General features: G+C 55.3%; 1 protein-coding gene across 4 annotated transcripts in view; it reads right to left on the reverse strand.

Annotated features, from left to right (window-relative positions):
• The window catches only part of TMOD1 (tropomodulin 1), an 84,357-nt gene extending 79,811 nt beyond the window's left edge, over positions 1-4,546 (reverse strand). For 2 of the 4 annotated variants that reach the window (XM_087419440.1, XM_087419441.1), the window contains exon 1: positions 4,464-4,546. The gene's annotated coding sequence lies outside the window, so the exon portion shown is untranslated. The remainder of the gene's footprint in view (positions 1-4,463) is intronic. The other 2 variants (XM_087419439.1, XM_087419438.1) reach the window with 1 other exon arrangement.
• Between the last annotated feature and the right edge of the window lie 1,454 nt (positions 4,547-6,000).

A 6,000-nucleotide genomic window follows, 5' to 3' on the forward strand; every position in this document is an offset into this window, starting at 1 on the left:
GCTCAGGTGAGACAGTGAGGAGCTTTGCTTTAAAGGATGGTTACAAATTTGCCATGTTGAGAAGGGAGAGAACAGCATTGCAGGCAGAAGGAACAGCAAGGGCAAAGGCAGGGAGGTAAGAAGGCACCACGACAGAAGGTAAGGAGAATTTGGGGGAGTGCAAGAGATGGTTTTGGAGAAGGAACTTGGGCCAGATCTTAGATGGTCTTGGTGTTCCACGCTAAGGAATCTAGGAGGAAATAGGGAATCCCGAAGGGAGATGAGTAACACGGTCATAGCTGCATTTCACCAAGATCTTTTAACAGCAGCATGGAAGCATAAAAGACTCGAGGCAGAAAGACTTTTAAGAGGCTCTGACAACAGCTCAGGGGAGAAATGGCGAAGTCCTCAACTGGGGTAGTGATTGTGAAATAGAAATGAATAGAAGAGTTATGAACGAAGGTAGAATTGACAGGACTCTTGACCAAATGAACAGGTGGTGAAGGGAAGGGAGGTTTCTGGTTCGGTACCTGGGTGGATGGTATTACTGTTAACCAAGATGTAGGACAGGACGGAGGACTGGGTGATGAGCCTGAGGCTGGGCCTGTTGGGTGTGAAGTGCCTTTGGGATGCCCTGTCGGCTTTGTCCAATTGGCAGGAGTCATGGATGCCTAGAGCTGAGGAGAGCGGTCCAGGCTGGACACATGAATTTGGGAGTTGTGAGTTTATAGGGGGTGGTTGGAGCCATGGGAGTGAATGGGATTGTAGGAGGGTGTGTGGTGAAAATAGTGTTGTGACGGGCAGAAGAGATGAGTCCATGAAGGAGGCTGAGTGAGGCCAAGGCATTTCTCCATCCCTCCGTTCCCGTGGGCATGGAGAGCAAACCTCATCACTCACCAGAACCATCTCCAGGAACGGCCCTGGGGTCACAGCCCTAGAAGTCCCAGGCGAGTGGTGACTCAGGCCAGGGACTGAGAGGAACTGAGACAAAGACACGTGGGCTGGGCTGGCCTCCCTCTCCCACCCACTTTCCTCCTCATGCACAGTAATGTCCAGCCCTTCACACGTCTGTTTTTCTCAGAGAGAAAAACAAAAGGATTTTAAAAAAGGAGCAACAAAAGAAATGCTTGAGTGTGTTTAGTTTTTCAGATCAGACAAGGACCCAGCACCTCCTAACATGAAGAAAACCTCCCACACGTGTCCTAGGTTGACTCCAATGAGCTCATTCTTCCTTATCATTAAGAGCAAAGAGAGTCAGATCCTATCAGGATTAACCGAAGAAGGATTTTACAAAACAAAAGAGAGGAAATGGCCTGGAATTATGCTATCTGATTCATGTTTTTCCATAGAAACAGGCCTGTGGCTTTAAACTGATAATGGCTCCTAGCAGCCAAATAATCGATCTATGTGGTGTTCTGGCTTTAAGCGAGAAGAGAACTGGCCTGTTTAGAAATGTTGGCAGACTGGCTGGTCCATTAGTAAGACCGAAAAATCAAAACATTGACTGGAAAAGGCCATTACGACTGGGCTCAGCAAGAGTCATCAATAGATGATGTCATTTCAGAAATAAGCAAGCCAAGGTCACGAGGCCCCTGGGCAGAGGCAAACTACCCTTCATGGCCCTTCATCACCCTCCTTCGTGGATACTGAAGTCTGCCAAGGGGACACTCGGGTCTGAGCCAGGACCGGCTTCATTTTACCCTTTCTTTGCTCAGTTGGATTCTAGGGGAATGTGATTCTTGAGCCCAGGGCAGTCAGCAGGTCATCAAGGAGGGCTGTGCGCACCCCTTGGAGTCTCCTCTCACCCTCTTCCCCTCTCCCGGAGCCTCCTCCCTCTCTTCTCACGCTCCTCATCCCAGAAACACCTGCCTCCTCTCTGTGCCCTGCCTCTAGCTCCTGCTACCTGCCCTCGCCCTTCCTTCCTCATCCGAGCTTGTGGAAGATTTGTAGGCTCGTCTCCACGGCTTCGGCTCCCATTAGCTTCTGCCTCTTCCCTCACTAAACCTAATGACACCATTGCAGGTACCAAGCACTGGGCTGAGGGCTTTCCCTGCATCATCTCACTCAATCCCCATAGCATCCCCTATGAAATGGGGCTATTATTATCCTCATTGTACAGAGGGGGAAACTGAGGCTCCGTCAGACAGGCTGGGTCACTGGCCCCAGTAAGGCAGGGGCAGATCCCATGTTTGAACCCTCTGCAATGCTCTGGTTAAAGTCACCCATGACCCTCTGCCAATCCTGGAGGCCCCTCCCTAGCCCTCATCCCCTCTGTCTCTCCGCAGCAAACGGCACTGCCGACCTCTCTTCTCCCTTGGCTCTTGGGAGGCCACTTTTCTTCCACTCTTTCCCTCCCCTTCACAGGGTGCGTTCCCCTGGAGTTCGTCCCTTCACTTTTCTCATGCTAGAAAGTCTTCCAAGGGAAACTCGGAGCCCTCTGGATTCCAGGTCCACTGGAGACGACCTTGTGCACCCCCTCACAGCTCAAGGTCACTCTAAGTGGGTGACAGAGCTGGGGCTGGAGGCAGGTGTCCCAACCTCCAGGCCAGTCCACCTCCTGTTACTCAGAGCTCTGCTGCGTCCTCCCTGTTTCTGTGTTTTCGCTGAGCTGCAGGAAGCAGCCCTACCCTGGAGGAGGGAGAAGGTGTGAGGCTCTGATAAGGTGGGGTGGAGGCTATTTTTAGAGGACACTGGCTCTCCACTTAGGCTGGGGGGAACTCAAGGGCTAAGACCATCTACAATGTGAGTTTGCAAGACTGGCTCAGTCAAGAGAACTAATACACGAAGCGACAGGGTTCCTTGTTTTCACTCTCTGCCTGCTTGTTGTGTGGCTCAAATTAATGAGAACCTTGCTATTTGTCTCCATTTCCTCTTAATTCTATCTATGAGGCTTTGAGACGGCTTTAGAGAGTATAGACTAATAGAAAGTAAAGTAGAGCAGAAAGGAAGCTTCAGGATGAGGGCGCTATTGTCCAGGCAAGGGGAAGTCCTGGACAGCCGCAGATCAGAGAGGAGGTGCATTGGTGGGGTGCTCACAGACCCCCGAGACCTGTCTGAGCAGCAGGAAGTGTCAGGAGAGAGCTGAGAAAGGCTGGAGATCGCAGACCTCCTGGGGAGTCCACCGGCTGTGACCTTGAGCAGGGGGCTCTGTGGCCCTTCACGGAGGACAAAATGGCTGTCACCCCCGGGAGAAAGACGGGGAGTTTCAGAGTGCTCCCGCTGAGGGGCCAGAACCTGGGTTAGAGTCTGGTTCTGTAATTCGGACACGGAAACGCGTGGGCCAGGTCATCTCCAAGAGTCTGAGAGGGCGAAGGTCGAGGCCAAGTGCAGGGTCAGGAACGGCAGGAAGGCTCTGAGGCCGCATCATAGGCACTATACAGACGGGGAAACTGAGGCCAGGGAGCGGCTGGGCTGGAGCCTCTGGCCCGGCCCAGTTCATCGGGTCTAAAGCTGTTTGAGTCACACGCTGCTTTGCGAAGGTGATGGCTGCTACTCAGAGAGACGCCCATAATGACCCGGGGGCGCCCTTCCTGGGGGTGTACGACCCGGGCTATTCCGAGGGGCCTAGTAGGTCCCAATATACGACCCGATCAGAGCGATCGCCCAAGTCTCCGGTTTCCACCACCCCTCAGGATGTGCGCGGCTGTGCCCCAAGAGTCCCAGGCCCGGAGCCGGGAACAGGTGGGGTGAGCTCCAGCGGTCAAGAGCGCGCCCTGCTGCTCTCACGACCGGCTCCTAGCTCCATTGCCAGAACCAAACCCCACCCCTACAAACGGGGAAACCGAGGCCCAGAGAAGCGGGGGGGGGGGCTTGCCAAGGCCACCGTGTGAGTTTGCGAGCGAGAGGGCTCCTGCCTCCGGGCTCTTGCTCGCTCCACCTCGGCGCGAAACGCACGTATCGTGGTGCTTTACACCTCGCCATCTCACGCAGTTTGGGAAACTTTTCCTGCCACAAACAGGCGCAGCCCGAACCCGGGTTCCACGTCCACCCGAGCGCGTCCGCCCCCACTCCCACCCCGAACTCTCCGCAGGGGGAGGGAGGCCGCGCCTCCGTGCCGGGCTCGGGCCGGCACCTGCACCAGCAGAGCGGCGGTGGCGCGGCGCCCCGCCGCGCTGGAGTCCAGCGGGCGGCGGGGGCGCCCTCTCCGCCAGGACCCCGGCCCTCTGCGATGCTCCTCGAGAGCCCACGGGTCCTTCTCCCGTTTACAGACGCAGCGCCGGGGTCCAGAGAGGAGGGCGCCCCGGCCAGGGCCAGGCGCGCGGGGCGGCACGGACCGGAACGCCGGGCTCGGACCCCGACACCCGGACTCCCCAGCGCTGGAGGCAACCCGAGGCGGCGGCTATTTATAGAGGGAGCCACGCTCAGTCCCTCTTGGCGGCGGCGGCGACAGCTGAATATTTTGCCCAGATATGGCTGGGGCCCCGGCGCGGGGGCAGGGATCCCCGCGAGCGCGAGGGGGACCCTTGGCCTGGTGGGGGGCTTACCGGGCCGTAGAGCCGCGGGGCGGGCGCGGGCGCGGGCGCGGGCGGCCGGCGGACGGGCGAGCGGAGCGCGGGGCTGGAGGAGCTCCCGGGCGGGCGGCGGGCGGCGGGCGGGCGCTGTGGGCTCCGGGGGTGGGAGCCAGGGGCGGGTCCGGCTCCGCGCTGTCACCGCGCCCCGCCCCGCCGCCGCCCTCGCCCTCCTTACCTCTCCCTCCACTCGGGGGCGCCGGGGCGCAGCACACCGTCCCCGGCCGGGGAGCGACACCCGCTGGGGGAGCGCGGGGCAGGGGCCAGGCCGCCCCGAAGCCTGGCTCCGCGGCCAAGTGGGTGCGGGTTGCCCCCAGTCTGTCTCGGTGTCTCCACTTGTACCAAGAGGAGTTTAAGCGACGGTAGAGTTATCTGGAAAAAGGTGGGCGGATTTTCATACCCGCGGGGTCTAGGATGTAAGAATCGGTAGGACCTTGGATGGAGCAAAGCCAGCCGACCGGCTGCCGCACCTTTCCCTCCTGTGACTGAAGCGACGGCCCGTCCCCTCTTGGCAGCAGCCCAGCTAGTGTGCTAGGAGCCGGAGCTTTAACAACGACCAATGTGTGAACACGCAGCTCCAACAGAGCCGAACGCACTCTCCCTCAGAGAATGGAGTGTCCAAAACAACAACTTAACCACAACGAAAACGTCCCACTGTCTTAAACGGCTAATATGTTTGCCAGAACAAACCACTTAAACCCAAACAGAAACTTAAGTGTTTTAATTTTAAAAATGGCTCATAAAAAGCACTTTGTATGGACAGAAGGTAAAGTCTCTTTGGATTATTGTGGGAAAGTTTCTGGTGGGGTAGACCCTAATAATATCAACTCTTTTTAATCCTGGTGGATAGATTACTAACGGGAAACCCTTGATTTTGGTTTAGCTTTTTTTTTTTTAAATCTTGTTTTCCATGAAAATATATTCCTACATTACAAAACCCTCCCAGCTGTAAGAGAATGCTCTTTTCAAGGGGTATGTGCCATATATTTTAAAATAAAGCAATGATTTAATATTCTAGGTTTTTTATTTTAAACGCTTTTGTTGTGGAATCAGACATTTAAGAAAAGTGCATACAATATAAGTGTGCAGGTTCAATAATTCTTATGACGAGAACACCTGTTGCAACCACCACTCAGTCAAGAAACAACATTGCGGACAGCTCAGGAGCCAGCCTTGCCCTCTGGGTCACAACTCCCTCCTAAACGTGATCACTTGGACTCTGATGGTAATCACCTCCTTGCTCTCCTCTCTCCTCCAGTTTGTTTTCACTTGTTCAACTCCATGTTGTGAGACTAATCCATGCTGTTCCATGTGACTGTAGTTGGTTTACTCTCATTGGTGCAGAGGTTTCCATTGCATGAATATACCAGTTTTGCAAAAGTCCATTTTACTGTTAATGGCCATTTGGGTTGTTTCCAGGTTTTAGCTGTTACAAATAGTGCTGCTGTGAAGCTTCTTTACCAGCACCCTCCTGCAGAAGTGCAGACACCTTCAACAACGCTTGGAATTAACA

Source organism: Ceratotherium simum, chromosome 29, assembly GCF_057802395.1.
Source record: "Ceratotherium simum simum isolate JZ-2026a chromosome 29, ASM5780239v1, whole genome shotgun sequence".
Lineage (NCBI taxonomy): Eukaryota > Metazoa > Chordata > Mammalia > Perissodactyla > Rhinocerotidae > Ceratotherium > Ceratotherium simum.